The 23242-nt window shown below is 36.8% G+C and overlaps 1 protein-coding gene across 16 annotated transcripts in view; it reads right to left on the bottom strand.

Moving 5' to 3' along the window:
* Positions 1 to 23242, bottom strand: part of Zbtb20 (zinc finger and BTB domain containing 20) — a 737287-nt gene that overhangs the window by 398478 nt on the left and 315567 nt on the right. The window contains exons 1-2 of one of the 16 annotated variants that reach the window (XM_031363902.1): positions 6045 to 6345; positions 4643 to 4704 (exon numbers count right to left, since the gene is read on the bottom strand). The exons of 13 other annotated variants lie outside the window; for them this stretch is intronic. The gene's annotated coding sequence lies outside the window, so the exon portion shown is untranslated. Of the gene's footprint in view, positions 1 to 4642; positions 4705 to 6044; positions 6346 to 23242 lie in introns of those variants that run through there. 2 more of the 16 variants (XM_031363900.1, XM_031363905.1) reach the window with 2 other exon arrangements.

Here is a 23242-nt window from a genome sequence, read left to right as displayed (position 1 = left end):
AAAAAAACAAAAAAAGTGCCTGATGACTGTTAAAAATGGCATCTGTAAGTGGCTGTAAGTGGTGAATTAACAGGTGATTTTCCCTTTTTGTTTCTTCAATATATTTTCCTTCTGTTTAAAATACTTTCATTACAGGCACATGGACTTACAGAAAACTTAGAACTTCACATTCTAAACTTCTTTCATTTTGTATTATTATTAGGCTGTTAGTATCAGTTAAAATTTGCTCTGTTCTCCAATCTTTTCTAGGATCCTATTTTTAACAGTCTTTCCCAATAACAGTACCAAAGTCACACAGTATTGTTAGTCATCTGTCTTCTCTAAGGTAGTTTAAGCCCCTGAAATAGTGACTCATCCTTGTTTATCTTGAATACTACGTGTCCTGAGCACCTACTACTCAGTTCAATTAAAGAACATAAACACACTTTCTCAGAACAAAGAGCCCAAAGCAATTGTTGACTGTTTTAAAAGACATAGATTTCCTGTGGAAAAGTTTCCTACAGAGAATCTCCTGAATCCACAGGTCTATTTTGTATATGCACCAGAGGAGGAAAAAAATTACATCCCACGTAATGACACAATAGAAGTAACAGGGGACAGAGGCCATGATCCAAAGAAGCCCCTTCGTTCTATACATACATTTGTTTCTATTTGTTTGCTCATTTTATCCCTACCTTTTCCAATATAACAGAAACCCTTATGAGGTCAACATTTTATCTTATTTGCTATTATCTCTAGTTTCTGAGAAAGGTAATGGAAGCAAGAAATTCTCAGTAAATTAAAAACAGGAAACAGGTTGGCAGGAGATGGAAGGAAGGTAAAATTCACACAATATTTCTTATGTTGTAGTGGAAATAATAAGGAAGGTTACCTCAAAACTTCCAGGAAAACATGAAACACCAATAAAATAGGAAGCTCATTGTGTTTCTGAGCAGACTACTTGATAATTCCTTCATGAGCTGCACATCCAATTTCGGCTACTACAGTAATTGTAGAAGTAATTATATTATTTCTTGACTAATTTTCTCTAAGTGCCATGTGTTGTGATTAGCATTTTCTATGCACTAAACTATTAAAAAAGTTAATATGTATTTATTCGTTATTTCTGTGTGTGGTGTGGACATTTGAGGCTATGGCTGCCATATCACAGGTTGGAGGTAAAAGGACACCAACCAAGAGCTGTGACTTCCAACCCGTGCATTTCTCCTTTCACCACTTGGGTTCTGGGAATCTGACTGAGATCTCCAGACATGAGGCAAGTGCCTTTACTTGTTAAAGTGCCTTTAAGTTTTTTTTTTTTTAAAGAAATGATTCAATAATTTTGTGCATGCATTGACAGCTATGTAGAAATCAAAAGACACATTGCTGGAGTGGTTCTCGACCTTCACAATGTAGGTTCTGGAGATGGAACTCAAGTTGTCAGGTTTGGTGGCAAAAGCCATTATTTGCTGAGCCTCTTCACTATCTCCTATATTCATTTCTTAAGATCATGCCCAAGGTAACTATTATTAATAACCCAATTTAACCTAGAGGTACAGTGAGAAGCCAGATGCCCACTAACTTGGCCAAGATCATTCCAATAGAAATGTGTCTAGAGCTGCTCAGGGAGCATGACTCTAATATGTACTCTATGTGGAGGTTATGACAACGGCTACAGGAGGTTTGCTCAGGACACAGCTGTATTCATAGTTCGAATCTGTGGAGCAAAGAACTCTGGGTAAGCACAGTCTAAGCTCCTTATGCAGTCTTGACATATTCTCTCTCTCTCTCTCTCTCTCTCTCTCTCTCTCTCTCTCTCTCTCTCTCTCTCTCTCTGTCTCTGGATTTTTAAAAAAACTTCTGGTTAATGGCAAGAGGAATGTATTTAGGAGGTCACTGTGACACTTCCTCCAGTCCCAGTGTTAATAAACAGGGCTCTGCAGAGGTTTCTTAATACCTTCTAAACAGTGTCAGGGACTACTGTATGAAATTATTACCAATGTTTACCTATACAGATATCATACAATGTAGAATCTTGTGTTACTACCTGATCTCAAGATAAGTTTACACATAAATTCATGCTCTGATTTTGGAGAAGATGGTGTCCTAATAACATAAAATTATCCAACTTGTGAATTGTTTCACACAAAAGAGAGACCATCTTTTACTAGTCAGACCCAGCATATGACTTGGTGTATTAAAATTCCATCATAACAAAAAAAACTTAATTTTTGTCAGATGGTGATATGCAGTTTAAAGCCCTGAAACATGTCAGTGCTATTCTGAACTATATTTTCTCCACTATTAGGAGACACATCACACAGTATTGCATATGCATTAGTGTTTAGTTCATGTTATTATAATGAACCCTCACCAGCTGTAGTTCACATACTATAGAGTTTAAGGTCACAGTTTGAAAACACTTGTTTTCAAACTCTAATATGCATGGCTAACCTAGATAGCCATCTAAACTGTAGATCCCCAAGTGCCATCTTCACAGCTTTGGGTTCAGAAATTCTAAATTGCTAAGACATGCCATAGTATTCCTCCTACAGGTGGTAGGTCCCTGATCAGCTTCCTCAGTCATCCTTTGAAAGAGAAGAGAAAACTAACCTAGTAAATGCAACTTATCCATCAAAATTGTCTGTGAGAAGACTAGACAGTTTGTTAAAACTTTTGAAGGAAGATAGAAGGCAAAGGTGAAAAACATTAAATTTTAAGCCACGAAGGGCTCTTTTAAACTTGTAAAAAGACTGAAAATGTACTTAAAAGTAAAAGGGGAAAGAGGGTAGGCATGGAGCAGTACTTCAGGAACATCTTGGAACAGTGATATTGAAGATCTTTATTGGATAAAATGTGTTTTAGTGGCTATGACCAAAGGAGTCTAAATGTTTGACTCATCTTAATATATAACAGTTATGATTATTAAATAGCTTGAAGATCTCTTTCCCCCTTAACTTATTTTCCATAAGAATTTGGTCTTATCAACTTGACAACTCTCATATCCCCTCTCCCCGATTCCAGGTCCTTGATCTTCCCCCTCTCTTCTTACCCTTCTCCATCTGACCCCTTCTTCCACTCCCGCATTTCTTCTTTTCCAGAAAGAAATGATCATATCTGCATGTTCAGAATGCATTGTATATACTTCCAAGCTGATTTTTTTGGGCACTGTAACCCACAATGTTCAGTGGAAGTTTCTTCCCTAAATTAGGAGTCAATCATCTAAAGAAAATGTAGAGATGGGTGAGATAAGGTCTTTTATTTTGTCAATGCTGGGGAGTGTATAACTTGTCACATTTTTACATGGTTGCAAAAACATTGAAACTGTATGGTCCTATAATGAGCAGTCTCCATATCTATCTCATGCCTAATACCACTATCACACCTATCCTGGTTCATCATTTCCCTTATTTCATCATTATTACATACTAACAATTCTTGTCTATTTGTAAATTCCTTAATTGAAGCAAAATATCAAAAATAGCAAAATTAAAATGTATATATGTACATGCATATATATTTGAGTATGATCATCAATATCCAAAGCATCAAATTAAAATTAGCTAGTCAAAGGCTATAGACTACTAGATGAGAAATTCATCTGTAGTTCTGCACTTTATGTAAGTACAATATCAAATTCTACCAATAAGTGGTCTATAGGAACTGTACAGTTATTCTCCTCACCAGGTGAAAATTTTGTTGTTATGAATATCAACTGTAGCTTTTTAAAAGTACTTAGGTTTAGTTTTTAGACTAAAGAAGATCTTTGGCCTAATCAACCTATCCAAGCACATGATTCTGAAAACCACTGAGAACTTACAAGGCAACCTCGTTTTCCTTCATAATTAGCGTTGTAGGCTGGTCAGATTTAGTGTAATTTAGTTAAAGTAAAAGTGTTCTGTTTGCAGATTAGATAGCCTATATATAGTGATAATCATCTTGGCCTATCCTTATATGACCCCTATAGAATGCGCAGGGTAGTATACAGTGCTATTATATTTGGATCTAAATAGGATCTTTTGTTCATTTATTATTTTTAAAATTTCAAATCATTCCAGATGCTAAGAAGATAGAGTAGAACCATCTAGGAATTATGTCAACTTATACTCAGTTTTGTATTCTGATGCTGGTATCCATTTCACCCATGGCAACAAAGCTAATCCACACACCTCCCACTTCACAGGTGGGTTACAGCAGTACTTGAGTTTGGTCTCTGCATGCCTTCTGCAACTCCAGAAGCAAGCAGCTGGACTTGTGTTTTTGTTCCAACAGTCATCACCTTCTATTTTTTCTAAGTTACTGTGAGTTTCACTGCCAACAACAAGCTTAAAACAGAACCAAAAGTGGATCACCAGTACCTTGTCATGGGTTCATGTCATTCCACAATACTTTGGCATTACTGCCCCCATATAACAGAAGGTAGTAATAGTGTTTTCTTAAAAAAACAGAAAGTATGGGCATGCTAAGCTCTTCTATAAACCAGCATGCTAAGTATTAAGATCTTCTGCAGGACTTTGGCTCAATTTTTCAAGCCTTTCCAATTCCTCATAATGCTGTGATACTCATAATAAAGAAGGCAGATGGTTTGTTCTCTGAACATATGCTTTAAGTGCCCTCTTTGCTATTTCAAAATAATGGACCAAATTTGGCCTCTAATACTCACAGAAAACTTTAAAGAGGCTGCTTCATGAAATCTGAGGAAATCTGGTCCAGTGGGAATTCAATCTTAAAAAAAAAAAAAGATTTCTAAACTTTCTTTGCAGTTCTTTTCTACATATTAAAACAAACTAATCTTTAAGTAGCCTAGAATACAGTTTGGAAAGTTACCTAACTAGTAACATATTTTCTAGTTCAAGGAATGGATTAGAAGGCAGAAAACACTTTTATTTATATTTTAAAATGGTGAGTTTCTGAAAGCTAATGTAGTTGACTGGTTTAATTTCTGTGTAACTGCTGGTTTTTCCATGTTTATTACTACTATTTTACTATTTTATTATTTTATTTTACTATTACTATCATGTTGATGTTTTATTGTTAAAGCACTTTGCAATTATTAATTAATTTAGTCTAAATTATATTTATGCCTTTGTTTTAAATCCATGCTACTCATAGTTATTATAAGCCTAAAATGCTATTTCGCCAGCCAATTATTCTCATTTTCAAAACAGCTTGTTGTTGATGACAGCACCTTTTCTAAGTTTTCAAAGAACATTTAACTTATCCCCAGTACATACACATATTTATAGATGCTGTTCACATAACCTAACTGCACTTATAAAAAAATTATCTCTGTTTAATGTCTACATTTTATACATCAGCCTTTATTTCCTTTTATATTTCCATGTATTACATGTAATTTTGAAAAAGACATTAAAGTTTTTTCTTATATCTTACAATGACCTCAAAACTTCGGAGTCTGCACAACATTCCAGATGAAACACAAACACACACACACACACACACACACACACACACACACGCACGCACGCACGCACGCACGCACGCACGCACGCACGCACGCACGCGCGCGCGCGCACACACACACACACACACACAAACATGAACACTTTGGTTACTATAAGAGCTCAAAGCCTATCGATTACTTCAAAACTTTTGCGTTCCTGTAGAAATTTCAACAAGGACTAGCTAGGTCCTAATGTAAAACAGTGTTTACTTTTAAAAATAAATGCAATAGTTTTACCCACATGTGTTTGGGACACTGTTAAGACGCATCATAATTAACAATGTTGAAAATAACAACAGATCTTTAAATCCAGTCATCGTTTTGTACATAGTTACAAATATCTGAGCAAAATCGAAACTATTTTGGGGACAAAACATTAACTTTTTTTTTTTTTTTGCTGATAAAGACAAACAACTTGAGAAAACACCCTTTCCTTTTCACGACTCTCACTTTCACAATAAATGCAGCACAGAAACTACATTCTCAACTTAGAAATATGCTGAGCTGTATTCCCATAAACAGCTCACCAGACTCACAGCCACGCTCCCTCCCCATCTTCTGCTTGGTCTCTCACTTCCCATGCATACACAATCACACTTACCTGCACAAGCCTCAAACATCAGTCTATGTGTGTTTTTTCTGAAATGAACTCTGTACCGATGCATTTTTCTGTGTTTCTTTCTAACCCTCGGGAATGTTAAGAATTTAGGAAGAGAGCCACAGCTTAAGAGCGCAATTATTTGCCAGTAAATACTCAATTTGCTTGTCCTGTGATTTTTCTTCTAACTTGCATATTCAATAATCCCTCCCTGACTGCGTCACGAGCACAAAAAGTCTTTTCTCTAAAGGAGAACACTTTCACCAATCAACCTTCAGCCATGCCAGGGCACAGCTCGTCAGAGTGATTTGTTAGCTTTAATTAATAATTCCTCATGCTGGCCATTTTCACAAATAACACAGTGAGACTGCGACGCAGAATGGTTGTAATTCAGGGCGATAAAAACACAGTGGAATGGGGTGTAGAAGGGTGGGAGAATTCAGATGCCATTTGTAAACACATCTACCCAGACTCTTTCAGATTACAGTATAGAGGCCATCACAGCTGAATTAACACGCTATGTCCACCGATTTGTATTCAGATGTAAGCCATATGTTCTTCCACTTTTATCTGCTAGGGCCTCCCGGGTGCCAACACCATTACTGGGCAGACAACATTTACAAAGGAGGTTTCTAGCCCTGGGATTGCACAAGTTTACTGCAGGTGAAGTTGAGAAATCAGACATATACAATACTTCTCAGTGAGCTTGTGTAACAGTATGGAACACAGAAGTACAAGTCGAGTGTCAGCTTTTCTCTTGCTAGGCTGGGTGATACTGGACACTTCAGTTAGCCTTTAACAAAATTCTCTGGCCCAGACCTCCAAACAGTAAAGTAACAATGGAGCATTTGTTCAGGTAGGGGACATGTATTGACTTCTTAGCTATGCATCACATATTACACTAAGGTCTAAGAATTTTGGTAGAAAAACAAGACAAAATAAAAATCCGACTTTCCCAGCTTGCTAACACAATCCAAGCATCTTTTCAAAGCACATCAATAACAGTTCTTGAACAAAGCAACAAAGCAGGTAGCATGTAAACCAAGGTGAGAATTAAGAACACTGTTCCATGCAATCACTCATGGACAGCATGCTTGAGCCCTGCTCTAAAACATATGCACAGAGTAAACAAAGTCAAGCAAAACAAAACAAAAAACTAAAACAGCCAATTGGTAACAAAAAATGACTTTTCAACAATTATAAATATCCCTCAAAGCAACAAGACAAGTCAAAAGCATACTAATATGTCCATAGTCAATTTCAAAAGGCTCACAAGCACTGGTTAAAAACAAAAACATGGAGATGATAGTCATGTCTCTTATCTGATGTGTGTAAAGGCAAATTAATTTATTAGATACATATTTATCAACAATCTCTTCTGTATCAGAAACTGGATAATTCCAGCACTGAGAGAATAAGGCACAGGCTCTGCCTTCAAGAAGTTTATAATTTAATCACTAGAGCCTAAAAGGAAACATTCACTTCTAAACAGAAAATTGTAAGTATAGCACAAACACACAGGAACGCATGAAACAGGACTCTTAGACATGACACATGAACTACATCTAAAGGCAGAATTGGAGTGTCAGTGGTAGGAAGAACATTCTACAGACAGGCAAACCTTTGAACCTTTTCTAAAACTATTACTAGAATCAGATTAGCAGTTCTAGGAACCGAAGGATTTAGTGCATAGTAATTTCAGATAAGTGCCTTAGATATTTAACAGCTCAGAATTTAAAAACAAATCTATTAGGGAACAAAGTCCTCCTCAAATCATGATGACTGCCATCATAAGGATGGTATGTGGCATCCCCAACACAGGCACAAATAGGAGTGTGCACTGTCCTTCTCACTATCAATGTATTCCTGGGATCCCAGGTAAGTAGAGTATGTAGGAGCACATACTGCCTTTTCCTGTTTTCCTGCTCATTTGTCTTTTGTTCACCAAAAGCACACATGCAGACTCAATCACTTCTGTTTGTACTGTGTCAGAAGATAAATCATATTTGCATGGCTATTATAAGAAGGGAAACTATGTATTTACTTAGTGACCACAGATACCTTCTGGTCAGAGAGCATATGTTATGCATTATAAAGAATTAATTGTAAATGGTAAGGGGGTAGGGTGGGGAATGGCTATCCTAACATGGTATTTAGAACTTGTAAATCCTCTTGGAAACTGGATGATATTCTCAGTTCTAGTGAACATTTGTTTTTATGTGACTTTCAGAATGTGAAGAAGCATACATAATACTAAACTTATAAATTGGTCATACATAGCCATTTAAAGAATTTGTATAGTTCGTTTATCCATTTACTACATATTTACCAAGCTTGTACTATCTATTCATGTAGCACTCATTTATAATAATAATTAAGACTATTGAGTACTTCCTATATGTTGGTAACTGATGCAGAATTTTATATTAGCATGTATTCAGAAGGGTATCTCATTTAATCATTAGAAGAACTGAAGCAGGTCCTATTTCAATTTTTATTTAACAGATGATGAAACTCCAGAAGAAGTAAACTAGATATACACTAAAATCCTAAATATTAAGATCTCTGGAACAAATATCTACCAAAATCTTATTATATTACAGTTACATAGTAACTTATAGCAATTATGATATTTTAATAATCTAAGAAATGTAGATAGTTTTAAATTTAATAGTGAGTGTACATGTGCCCGTACAAATAAAACTGGGATATAATACTATGGAATCTACAGGCTAGCAGGCTGCATTAATAGAAAAAAAAAAGACAGGTACATTGTGTTGGACATGGTTTCAAGTGGATAAAGCAAGCAAGCATACAAGCAAACAAACAAAAATAGGCAACACAATTCCTCTTTTCCCTTATTCAAACTACACACACTTTTAGAAAGCAATGCAGAGAAAATCACGAGGCATAGAAAAGATGGTGGTTTAAAAAGAGAGAAGGGAGACTGTTTCACAAAGACCTAAGCCTGAGTTCTAGTTGTATACCGAGGGTCAAATTATTTATCTTCTCTGATACTCATTGTCCTTACTACTAAAGCAGTTTGTTATTAAGGAATAAAATAAATACACTTAAGATGTACAGCACTGAAATCATTTAGAAGTACATATTATATGATGTTTTAACTATTCAGAGACCAACACACGCAATCAAGATTTACTAATAGATCAAATGATGCATGGCATTATTAAAGCTTGCTTAAACAATAAATATAAATAAGTTAGTGAAAACAAATTGGATTTGGTACCCGGGCAGTTTTCTTTTGAAGATGTTTATAATATGGCTGAAATTGTTGTTTTTAGGAAACACCTACCAGACAAAGTATAGGCAGAGGAATACAGGTTTATAGTAAATTCTTATTTTTACAATAAATTAACATATTAACATTTACTTATTGATTTATTTATCTGCTTGTTTGTTTATTTATTTATTTATGGTGTTTTCAAGGCAGGGTTTCTGTGTTGTCCTTGATCTATGGAACTCACTCTGAAGACCTGCTGAATCTCAAACTCAGAGATTCCTCTGTTGCTGCTTCCTGGATGCTGGGATTAAGGGCATGTACCACAACACCCTGGCTAAATTGTATGTCAAGAAGACTGAAAGCTTGGTTGGGACTATATGAAGAAGCCACCACTGAGTATAATCACCGATTTCCTCCATGCCATTGTTAGTATTTCACTATCCCTGGGCAAGCTAATGCTTTCTCCACATTCCTTCTGTTTAGACAGTAGTGGGCCGAGTAGAACCATCTTAAATACTTGACCTAAATTATGAAACAAATATTGATGGAACATGTTCAGTTACGGTATAAAACTAATTTCAGGCCAAATGTGTATATTCCTCTAGAGGTGGAGAGTGGTCACCAAAGAGCTTTAAGCAGGCTCTTGTCATTAATTTACTTGTATAAGTCAAGAAGTTTTTGTGGGCCTGTTTTTGTTGTTTTTAAGTTTCTTTTAAGTAGAGACAGTCTAGACTCTTCACTACTGTTCCTAATTTTACAGTTTCTGGATGAGATCAGGTTTTTTGTCTGTTTGTTTGCTTGTTTGTTTTTTGGAGGGGAAACTGGGAAAGGAGAAATCATATGACATGTAAATAAAGAAAATATCTTAAAAAAAAAAAGAAATCCTATCTTCACTGTAAATTTTCTACAGTATTTTCCATAAGTCATTTAGTATTCTCTTATGTCTCATTTCCTGACTTTCACCTGTGATTTCTATATGATATTATAAGGATAATATCTATTATGTGATTTGACCATTTTAAAAGAAATATGGTAAAGTCCTAAATTCCAGAGTGTCTGAATGAAGAATTAGTAAGAATGATAACAGTATTGCCTTATGAAACTTTAACTTACATATTCAAAACCTCAGTATAAAATAGGTATAATCATTTTTATGTTCTTTTTCAAATGGTATATTGAAGTAAACTGAGACTACTACAAAATCTATTGAAATAGTAAACAAAGTGTCCTGCAGAAAAATTGTTGAATATGTTAAATATTAAATACATATTAATAGCTTACATTTTCACAATATATACATAGATCAGAACAGCATAATATAATTGATAAATTTATAGAATTATTTGTCAATAAAATATATAATGAAATGAAATATCTATAAGCAAAGATGGCATCCAAGTTGATTTTCAAATATGTTGGAGAATCCATTTTGAAAGTAGCAAAGCCTAAAATGAAGCAGATATCTGCAAGCATATCCAAATACTTATGGAAGAAGACTATGAAAAGAAAAAGAATACCAATACCTTTCATTTGTGTAGCTGGATGCATTTTATGGTGGATCTAAGATCTCAGTGAAGAGAAAGCAGAATGAAAAGAAGTGCTTTTAAGCAGAGTATTGTATGATATAGAAAATAAACTGTATTCATTAATGAGTTGGCAGTAAGATTATACATGCGCTCTTAGAACCAGAACAGTTTAAGTAGCTTTTCATGCTTGGCAGACCATGTTCCTGAGTCCCCCTCACTACTCCCTCCAACTCCTAATTTTTGTCCTATACTGCCAGGTGGGAGTAATGACCAAAAGGAAGGACAACACAAATAGAGCCACTTACTGTGGCAGGAGCCACTTCAAGGATCAAAGAACTGATTCTGCTGTGGCTGCCAAAATCAGATGCAGTGGGAGGCACAGCATGGAGCCACAGATGCACACAGGCCACCCTGGTAGACTAGCACCTGGGGCTACAGTCCCTGCAGCCTGTTCAGGAGAACAACCTGTTAAGACTAAAAGTCCACCTTTCTTCACCCACTCACAGCCTTTGATCTTAATTTATTTTATTTATTGAATAACCTAAGTATGATAGATACTGCAGACAAAAACTTGATTCACCATCCACTCTGATTTCATACCTTACTCAATTCTGAGGAGGGTTCTTCCTATATTAATGGGTAACTTCTAAGGCAAGAACTCAGTAAGGCAGTCACTTTCTAACATTTTATTTTAGATATTTTTTAGTCTTAGTTGTAACTTCACATAATATGTCAATTTTCTAATTTACAATACTAACTATAGGCCTATCTCAACATATTCTAAGAACCCAAAGGCAGTGGATTCCCTTCGGTGAGTCAAGCAGCAGACGTGCGTGCACGGCATGCAGACCTGGACTTTACTCGCCAGGAGCTCTTTCCTTGGAACCAGTCTTTCCTTCCTAAATGTGTGGCAATACCAGCAATCTGGACCCCTCTTCATGGTAGATAAGAAAGTGGAATATTTTCAGAAAAAAGCACAATGCTAGTAGTTAAGAAAATAATATTCTGCATCTCTGAATGAAGATGAGTCAAGAATGTGGGGAAGGAGAAAGTATCCAAGACTGATAACTATGAGCAATTTGTAAATGCATTCATAATTCATCTTTACAGAATATAGGAATATGATACAAAATTATTTATGATTATTATGTTTGAAATTATGGAGTTCTAAAATGGATATACTGAAGTTCATTATCTTTGGTATTCAGAATTTGGCCTTATTTGGAAGTGATACTGAAGTAAGGTGGCCTTGTAAATCAATATGAAAAATCCTACAACACCTTATAGAAAAAAGAAATTTGAGCACAGCTATAGATATTCATAGGAAGTATGTTACATAAAGATGAAGGCAGAGATAGAAAGAGTCCCTATAAGCCATGTAATGCCCAAGATTGCCAGTCAATTACCAGAGGCTAAGTGAGAGGCATCAGATAGATTCTCTTTCACATCATTCACACCAGATCCCAGAGTTCTAGAATTTATGAGGGGGAGAATAAAGTGCTGTCTTATAAACACCTAATTAATCGTACTTGCTTATGGTAGCTTTAGGAAACTGATCTGATAATGCTGACTAAATAACCAGCTGTAGAGATTAAATAAAATTCAAACAAGGTTGAAAGGAATAAGATCCACTGAAGTGACCTTACCAACCTGGCTAAGTGTGCATAGTGGTTTGACTAGGTTTAGCAACTACAGACTCCTGTGTCTGAATGCTTGGCCCTGAGAAGTGGCACTATTAGTGTTAGTGCTTTGTTGGAGTAGATGTGGCCTAGTTAGAGGAATTGTGTCACTGTGGGGAAGAACTATGCTCAAGATTTTCTCAGTGTGGCATTCCAGTCTTATTCTACTGCCTTCAAATCAGTATGTGGAAAGCTTGGTTCTTTTAGAACCATGTCTGCCTGCATGCTGACATGTGTCCCACCATGACGATAGTGAACTAACCTCTGAAACTGTAAGCCAGCCCCATTAAATGTTTTCATTTAAAAGAGGTGTGTCTCTTCACAGTGATAGAAGATTTAGTACATGGTATATAGAGGTCTTTTTCTTCTTTTAGTTTTGAGTAATTCTATAGAACATTGATTAAAAAACAAAGTTAAATGCAGGCCACAGAAAACTTGTTAGAATCATTTACTGGAAGGTAAGCATGGGGCTATCGCCATTTATTTAATATGTACATCTTAATGAGCATGGCCTACCTAACAACATTCCTGGTAGAGAAGAAGCTACAGTATAAGAGAATCATGGTGTATAGAACTATCAATAGGTGGGATCTGAGACTAGATCATAAGTCAAAGGCAACCACCTAGAAGTTTAAGAGGTTCTCAGTGTAAGAGCACCTGGGAAAAAATAAAATAATGAGGCTTAAATGTGGGTGAGAAGGTAGGAGTGCATGCCAAAAGCTTGCTGGTATAGAGAATAAGGCAGAGCCTTGAAACGGGCCTTGAAAACTCCAAAGAAATCTTGTAGATGCTGGGCATATTGCTTAGTGGTACAACTCTAGCTTAATGTGCATGAGGCCCAAGGTTCAAGTCCCTGGTATCATGGGGAAAAAAAAAGGTCTTCAAGGAACTAGATAGAAGGCTTAATGGATAAGTGCACTTGCTGTTTTGCCTGAGGACCAGCATTTGTTTCTCTGCACCAAAACTGGGCAGCTAACTGCCTGTAAGTCCAGCTCTAAGGCTCTAAGGGATCTGATACACTCTGGTTTTCATGGGTGGAATCCCTATTCCACCACTGAATTAGAACATCACTTTTAGAAGAGGTTAATTATCTTTAGATGTTTCCAATTACTTTGTCATTGTTTTTTGTTTGTTTGGTTGGTTGGTTGATTGCAGAGCTTATGCATCCAATGTATTTTTTTCTCCCCCCCCCTCGTGTGTGTGTGATCTGTGTGTGTCTGTATGTGTATGTGTCTGTTTGTGTGTGTGTCACTCTGTGTGCAGTCTGTGTGTGTGTGTGTGTGTGTGTGTGTGTGTGTGTGTGTACATATGTTATGCACATATAGCAATGGGTCAAGAAAGAAGTACATCATGAAACAGGAAGTTACAACTACAGGAAGTGCTCACCAGAGAGTTTAAGAAAAATCAACAAAAAAGGCAAGAGTCTTATAAAATATTTTCTTACCTAGCTTTAAAACTCTACCTTTTCTAACCAACACTAACACTTTATTCAGCCAATTATCAAATTAATTCAGAGGAGAATAATCAACTTGACTTTTGACAGTAAGTCAGTCCAACTGGAAAATTTGAATTCTCCAAGAGAACTCTGCTTAGCAACATTTTCAATTGTCAACAGACTTCTTTAATAATACAATCACTCCTTTATTTCTTTCTGAACTTATTTTTGATAAAAAAATAGCTATAATACAAAAATACTGTTGGATGTAAAAAAAAAAAAAAAGACATAGCATTGTAGTTCCTTTCTACAGTAAAAGCAAATTCAAACCTGTGATCTGAGCATACCCTCCGTCTCCACAGAACTTGGCTTTGGCAATGTCTATGTCTTTGAAAGAGATTAATTCTACCTTCATTTAATCTGTTTAATATAATAAACAATTCACAAATCAATTAACCCCTTTACTTTATCCACTGAGATGGTGTTGTCTGGCTGATGATCAGTAGCATCAGCTGTGGGCAAGGAGCAGGAGCTACAGAGAGTTAGCACATTCCCCACGCATTCCTCCATGATTTCTGACACAGCCATGACGTCTTCAGAACAGCTGTACTCTTAGGACACAGGGAAGCTTAAAAGTGAAGTGCTGGGCAAGTAAAGGTAGAATCAATGAACAGGAAAATAAGAAGCATGAAGAGAATGTTAGCATTCAAATAAAAGTTGGCTCGCATTTAAAACAATAATGTGTAAATTGGCATGAGGAGGTAAAAAGAAAAAGAAAAATGAAGAAAAAGAGAAAGAAGTGAAAGATGAAAGGAAGGAAAGTTGAAGGAAGTAAGGATGGAAAGGAAGGAGGAAGGGAGTGGAAGAATGGGGAAAAGGGAAAAGGAAGAGGACAGAGAAGAAGGGAGGAGGAAGTGAAGAAAAGGAAAGAAAGGGGCAGCATGGCAGAATGCAGGAAAGACTTCTTGTCAGCCCTCTCTTCTTACAGATGCTTGCATTCTAACACCATAGTTAGAAAGGGCTAGAAGTAGTTACCTTTCTTTTTTTCTTTTCCGAGACAGGGTTTCTCTGTGTAATGCCACCACTGCCTGGCTAGAGTTGCCTTTAAAGGAAGCTTTTCCCAGGTCTTTGAAGTACAAAGCCCAGTAATTGTATTTAATCCTTCAGGATTAAATAATGATGAACCTCATCTCTAAGAAGGGATAAGAGAAGGTAAATTACAAATAGAACACACACTTCACACACACATATTCACAACGACCATACACATATTTACATACAAACATGTACATATGTGTTTAAGGCACTCAGAAAAACTTAACCCTAATACCCAATTATACATTAGCTTAAAGAAACTTTATATCTTAAATAGATCAAACCAAAATAGATGGATGAGAAAAAAGATCTAGAAACATGGAAATGAAACATTAAAACAACTAGCCAACTCACTTGCACATGTACACACACAACTGCAACCATGAATCCAATTTAACTAGTAAGCTCCTGAGTTTCTTAATATATTGTTGCTGAGATTTAGAACTAAGTAAGCTATAACTTTACTAATGAAGTAATTAACAAAATAGAGAAAATTGTCAAGCAAATATATTATAGCAATTCTTTCTCTCTCCCTCTCTCTCTCACTTTCTCTTTTGGTTTTTCAAGACAAGGTTTCTCTGTGTAGTCCTGGCTGTCCTGGAACTCACTCTGTAGACCAGGCTGGCCTTGAACTCAGAAATCTACCTGCCTCTGCCTCCCAAGTGCTGGGATTAAAGGCATGCGCCACCACTGCCGGACTATATTTTAATCATTAATTCTAAATTCCTCCGTTAGTCAGTTCACTGATAGCCAATACTGTCCCCATTACCTTTAGCAAAATAACAACATTAAGACCAACTAAATATTAATTTGTTTTTTTATTGAATAGTTTATTAATTTCTTAATTCTGTAACCAGTAACAGCAGACATACAAGAAACAACATGGACACTACAACTGATACAGGAATAGAGTAATAAATTAGTTTCCATTTTCAGTTGATTTCATGTATTTGATTACATTCCTTAAACAAAAGAGGACTCATGTATATTTGTTTCATAGAAATCTGTAATTTTAAGTACCTTAAGTTAAGTAGTTCATTTTATTGGAACAGCAACCCTAATAGGAAAAATGTCCTTCTTATTTTATAGGTGAGGAAACTGAGGCAGGAGTGATGAACTGACAGTCCTAATGTTATATCTCTAACATTCAAAGGAGGAAAGGAGAAACTTAGTTCTGATGCAATCACCTTATGCTGTTTCCTACTACTCTCTGTGTTCATTACAGACAGCTTGTTTTGACATCAATACTGCCTTACTATAGAAATACAAAGGAGGATATTATGTGTCCTCATGTCAGATTATAGTCATAAAATTTGTTCCCTGGAATATTCCATATTTGACACACAGTGAGACAGAGTATATTCACTATTTAAGAAGTGAAACAGAGCTGGGAGATAATCCCAGCACTTGGGAGGCAGAGGCAGGTGGATTTCTGAGTTTGAGGCCAGCCTGGTCTACAGAGTGAGTTCCAGGATAGCCAGGACTACAAAGAAAAACCCTGTCTCAGAGAGAGAGAGAGAGAAAGAGAGAGAGAGAGAGAAAGAGAGAGAGAGAGAGAGAGAGAGAGAGAGAGAGAGAGAGAGAGAGAGAAACAGATAAAATAAATACATCTAAATGTACTTTATATATATTCTGTGTACTTGCATGCATTCTATGAATGTTTCCACATATGGTGCTATTGTGGCTTTCCTCATCCTGTTAGAAAAGCAATAATGCTTAGTTAAGTTTATATTTTATTATTAATTATGCAATTAGGAATATTGGAAAAACAATTATATATTAAACTAACATAATACATGAGCAGCACAACTGAATATATTTTCAGAAAAATATAAACATATATCTCCCTTCAATTATTTTTGCTTTTAGCTGATAATTGATTATGTAAGTAAGATTTATTAAATTAAAACCAGATTCTGACATTTGAAACATTAATAAACATATCTTCCTATTTTATTTGTAATTTGACTAAAATTTGTAGTTAGCATTCATCTCAGAGTTACATGGAGCAGTACCAGTTCAGAAGCAGGGTCTTCCTCAAATCCAGGTAGGAACACAACCAGATCAGGCTTTTATTATAGCCTTATGAAATCCAGAACAAAGAAACTGGTGAAAGCCAAGTTAAACTCCTCTAAAACAGTTTAATAATAGATTGTTGTAAGCTGTTAAGTTGATGATAATTCATTTTGACAACAATAGAAAATATATCATACAGTATTTATTTATATATTTTTCATGTTTGTGTGCTTGTGTTTGTGCACCATGTGAAAGTCTGGTAATTCAGAAGTCAGAAGGATCGAACCCTTTAAAACTGATGTTATAGACAGTTCTGCGCAGCTATGTGGGTGCCAAGAATAGAATGGTGCTCCTCTGGAAGGGCAGCCACAGATCTAAAGAACTGAGCTATCTATCTAGCCTCATACCATTCTCTTTATTTCACTTGTTTTTAAATCATAGTCTAGAGAAAGTAGAGTTCTACTAAGCTTATGGACAGACCACTGGGGTGGGGGATATAGGTTCAGTGTCCTCCACCTGGACTTTATAAATTTGCCTTGTTTTGTCATAATCAAAAATAATTTCAGTGCATTGCTCCATTAGTCATAACCACCAAATTAAATGTATCAAAAATAAACATAATCTGTCGACAGTCTAAATGATAACAAAGGCATGATAAGGGACATTTAAAACCTATTGAAGGGAAAGGTAATTCAATTAAATATCTGCAGATCATATGTAAATGAAGTGTGCTGTAATGACTAGGAAGTTTGTGTAATAATCATGTATCTCATAAAGGCTGTCTTCACACCTCCCTTCCTTACATACGATATTTTACCTGACATCCAGAAATACTTTCCTCAAGGAAAACACTAGAATACTGCATTAATAGAGTAAGACAATAGTGTAAGCAATGCTATCATATCCAAGGACTTGCAGCATAGAAGGTTTGGAGTTCCTTATCCTCAGAGAGTCACACAAGTTCAAAATTTTTGAGGTATAGCCACCAGCAACATTCTGAAAGCAGAAACTTTTGAAATCAGCTAGGAATCATTTTCCCACCAAAGAGTAATCGCTCCTGTGGACTGCACATACGTTCCTTTGTAATTGTATCTCAGAAGGGAACAAATGCAAAAGAAGTAGGGTACAGAGCAAACAGGATCAGGGTAGTCAATGCTCTCCCCACTGGTTAGAAAGTGTCTCTGGTAAAACTGACCATGCCTGGACTTTGCATATTTGCACTCATCTTCCACAGGGCCACAGGAAGCAGAGTTCTACTGGCCTAGGACGATGGGGGAAGGCCAGGTGAGCAACAGCACAAACCCATCATCTATGCCTCTGGATGTCCTCTTCTGCTTCCTCAGGTATCTACAAACTTACTAAACTTTGGACAGTTTGTAAACAGATGTCATCATTTTGAGGGGTTGTAAAGCTCATGTGTGGCAAATTAATCCCCATTTTATGCCAGGCCCCATTTAGTATTTCTAAAGGGAGTGGATAATAAATCCCGCCAACTCTCTCTTTAAGGGCTATTCAGATACTAAATAAACCAAGAACATTTTAAAATGCAATCTCACAAAAATCTGCTCTGCTTAACCTTCTCTCCTTCTTTAAAAAATAAGAAAGGCATGATGTTCTTTTTTTGTTAATTAATTCATTTTAGACAATTCCTTAAATTTTCATTTTAATAAATTTTTGTGTGGGTGCATTAATTACTTTCAAAGATGCTTTACAACTGTTACCTATTAAAAGCCTTTGTTAGTGAGTAAAAAAAAAAAAAAAAGAAAGAAAAAAAAGAAAACCTTCTAGTGTGCCCCCCTCCCGCACTGAGCAGGTCCTTGCTATCAACTGCTAGAGTATTCTCGCTTTGCACCTAGAGCTATAATTATTTTGCTTTAATTTTACAAAACCTTTTGTTCCATTCCCATGAGCCCACCTGATCCTTATATTACACTCGCTCTATTAAAACACTCATGCAGAACAAAGCATGGCTGTACTGATTCATAAGTAACTTTTTTTTCTACAGTAAAATGCCACTGGCTAGGGTGTGGGCCACTGACTTCGGATTCACTCCCTGTTGCCAATTTTCATGTATTAGAGATATGTTGTTTCAAAGTCTTGTTGTCTCCTCTACCACCCTTCCTTTGCTACATTTTCTTTTTGTGATTTTCAATATATTTTGATTATAGATAATTTTACTCTAGGCTAGTGCAATATAAATGGTACAATGTTGAGAACGCCACATATATGAAAAGATTATAATCATGTTACGATTTTTCTTATTCATATATAGGTTTTTAAAGTCAGCTTTTTGTGCCTCCTTTAACTTCATTTTCTCTCCTTTCTCCACCCCTTTTCCTTGAGATCTTGCAACACATGTGGGCTTTTGGCAGAAAAGAAATTGAGTGACTCATCCAGAGAATTGTTTGTTTGCTCTGAGGACCACCCCGAGGACCCTTTGGACTTCACAAGGAGCCCTTTGATCCTGGCAATGTGATTTCTTCCAGATGTTTTCCCTACAGCCACCTTTATGTAGTGTCCCTCCTCTTTCTGTATGGTAAGAATAAATGCTCAAGAACAATTAGAACAGCACACAGGTTTCCTGAATGCAGTGTGACAGAGAACTGATGGATATGACTTAGCCTTTGTGTTCTTGCCTTCAGCAGCAATGAAAGAAGGTTAATACTGAGGAATGCAGAACTGAGTTTGAGTCTCTTTAGATATCTTCATGATTAAAATGAAAATTATGAGAATCAGGGTCAAGAAACCATATGAAAAAAAATCTGCAGAGCGTTGTTCAAGGAGCTAGCTTTATCTAATCCTGATAGCCTTAGAGTCATGGCATGTGTTTAACTGGCTCAGTTAAAAACAAAACAAAACAAAACAAAACAAAACAAAACACAAAAAAACAAGGTGCAAACATCAAAGTCAGTTCCCTCCTGCCAGCCTCCCACTCCCCCTTTAAGCTTCTCCCACCTATCTATCCTTCACCTGACCTAAAGGAAGAGTGAAGGATGTGAGGTAGGCAAGGGGTAAGGAAATGTGTACAGGCAAAGACAATGTGGTAGTGGAACATTCCTATTCCAAAACACCTGAACCTTAATGCTGCTATCTGAACATTTCTACTCCAAAATACATAAACCTTAATCCTTCTATCAATAAATACCACTTTATATGGTCAAAAATAAGAGACTGGGGATTTTTTCCATGGAGATATTTTCTTGAATTTTCTAGACAGGCACTAAATGCAACCACATATATCCTAGGCATTCTTTTTGTTTGTTTGTTTTGCTTTTTGTTTGTTTGTTTTTTTGAGACAGGGTTTCCCTGTATAGCTCTGGCTGTCCTTGAACTCACTCTGAAGACCAGGCTGGCCTTAAACTCAGAAATCTACCTGTCTCTGCCTTCCAACTGCTGGGATTAAAGGCAGGTATGTGCCACCACTGCCCAGCTAATCCCATGCATTCTTAACAGAAGGAGGTTGCTTATAGTCAGAATAGGGAAAGTCAGTATGACTGTGAAACCAGATATTGCCCCAATGGCCATATCTGGTCATCTGATATGGCCATAACCAAGAAATATTTCAGTCAGCAGAACTAGGAACATCATCTCCTAAAGTTTCCAGGAAGAATGTATCACTGCCCTCACCTGGACCCTTGGCGCTGACATTGAACTTGTAGACTGCAGAATTATTGGAGAATAAAGTACATAAGCCCTATATCATGATGAAGGTAGTAGCTTAATACAGTAGCCATAGGAAAGGAACACAGGTGGTAACTGTTTCCAAACCATGTTAATTAGAATTTCTAAGTCATCCAAATCTCAGGCTGAATGAATACACTGCAAACATCAGGGTGCCAACACTGGAGACTAAATTCCATGCAGCTGTATGAAAGCTCTTAAGAGCAATCAAGCTCTCTCAGGTTGTGAAGTAACATAACAAGGCAACAAGAGAACCAAAGGGATTTAACAAAACTACAAAGATTAAGAATGAAAAGGATTCGACTTCCTTCCTTCCTTTCTTTTTTATTGGTTATTTTAATTATGTACATTTCAAATGTTATTCCCCTTCCCAGTTTCCCATCCACAAACCCCCTAACCCAAGTCTCCCCATGCCCCACTCCCACCTCACTACCCTAGCATAACCCTACTCTAGGGCATCAAGCCTCCACAGGAAAAAGCCACCCTCTTCTACAAACGCGGCTGGAGCCATGGGTCCCTCCATGTGCACTCTTTGGTTGGTGATTTTAGTATCTGGGCACTCTGGGGGGTCTGGTTGGTTGATATTGTTCTTCCAATGAGGTTGCAAATCCCTTCAGCTCCTTCAGTTCTTCCCCTAACTCCTCCATTGGGATCCTCATGCTCAATCTGATAGTTGGCTGGAAGCAGGATTCAACTTTCTAAGGTTACAGTGAGTATTTCATGAAGTAAGACAAGTTTATATTTTCTCTTAAATTGGTCATTTGTAAGTAAGATATCACCACCCATTTCTCCAGATTCAACTGTCAATATAATGAACTTTAGTGAAAAAGTTTACATGTACTAAATTTTTTAAGACATCTTTAATGTGTACGGGTATCTTGCTAGCATGTATACTATGTGTATGCCAGGTATCCACGGAGACCAAAAGACAGCATCAGATTCCCTTGACTGGGATTACAGGCAATTGTGAGCCACCATGTGAGTGCTGGGAATTGAACCCAGTCCTCTGGAAGAATAGCCAACATTCTTAGCTGGTGAGCCATCTCTCCAGCCACATACAACTGTATTTAATAAGAGTATACTATACTATAAAAATGAAGGTCCTCTTCCTGCACATCTAGTAACTTCCTTTAGCTGATCAAAGATAAAAATCTGTTTAATGCTTGATATAACATAATTAATATCTCAAACTCATTAATTTTCCTGTTCATGGGATATAGTACAAATGTTAATATATACACAGAAGACATGAAAAAAACTGGGTAATCAACATTTGAACCTACACTTTAACTTGTGTATGTATTTTTTAGGATCCATTACATCCTCTCTTTGAGATCTTTATGAGCCTATATAATGGAATATTATACATAACAGGTAGTCATTCTTCCCATAGGACTTCAGCATCCATTATTTCATCTGACTTTACCATCCTTTCTCTTTCCCCTTCTGTGAAAACAAGTTTTTTGTTTGTGTGTTTCTTGCTTTTTTGTTTGTGTGTTTGTTTTCAGTTTTGGGTGAGAACATGCTCTGTTTGTCTGTCTGGGCCTGGCTTATTTTACTTGACATTGTATCCTAAATTCAGCAATGCTTAGATGTGTTAAAATACTAAAGCTTGTTAAGGAAATACAGCAGCAGAATGACTTGGATAACTGCACCACTTAGAATATCACTTCTCCCTAGATTATGATTAAAAATCTGTTACAGTTGTAGCAACAAAATGCTCAAGCAAGTACAGGGGAGATGGCTGAGCAAGAAAAGGAAATGCTTGCTGCCCAATCTTACATTCAGATACCTAGAAGCCAGGAAAGATGGGTTGTTGAAGGGGTTGATGTGTAGCCCCACTATGCAGGAGTAGGAGGCAGACTCCCTGGCTATCTAGCTAGTCAAACAAACCAAAATGGTAGGCTCCATGTTCAGTGAAAGAGTTTGTTTCAAACATATAGGGTTAAGAGGGATTTTCTTAGGGTTTCTATTCCTGCACAAACATCTTGACCAAGAAGCAAGTTGGGGAGGAAAGGGTTTATTTGGTTTACTTCCACATGGCTGTTTATCACAAAGGAAGTCAGGACTGGAACTCAAGCAGGTCAGGAAGCAGGAGCTGATGCAGAGGCCATGGAGGGATGTTCCTTACTGGCTTGCTTCTCCTGGCTTGCTCAGCCTGCTCTCTTATAGAACCCAAGACTTCCAGCCCAGGGATGGCACCACCCACAAGGAGCCCTACCCCCTTGATCACTAATTGAGAAAATGTTCCACAGCTGGATCTCATGGAGGCACTTCCCCAACTGAAATTCCCTTCTCTGTGATAACTCCAGCCTGTGTCAAGTTGACACACAAAACCAGCTAGTACAGGGATTGAGGACATTTACTATCAATACTGGAGACTTCACACATAGGTGATATAAGTGCATTTTCATCTGCATATATGTGTGCATTCATACACCTACAAACACACAAGAACACACATAGATAGATGATTGACAGATAGATAGACAGACACACATACACAAAGACCCAACATATATAAACAA

This window comes from Mastomys coucha, unplaced genomic scaffold (genome assembly GCF_008632895.1).
Source record: "Mastomys coucha isolate ucsf_1 unplaced genomic scaffold, UCSF_Mcou_1 pScaffold12, whole genome shotgun sequence".
Classification (NCBI taxonomy): domain Eukaryota; kingdom Metazoa; phylum Chordata; class Mammalia; order Rodentia; family Muridae; genus Mastomys; species Mastomys coucha.
The sequence above is the reverse complement of the archived record's forward strand: the minus strand, read 5'-3'. Positions and strand labels throughout refer to the sequence as shown.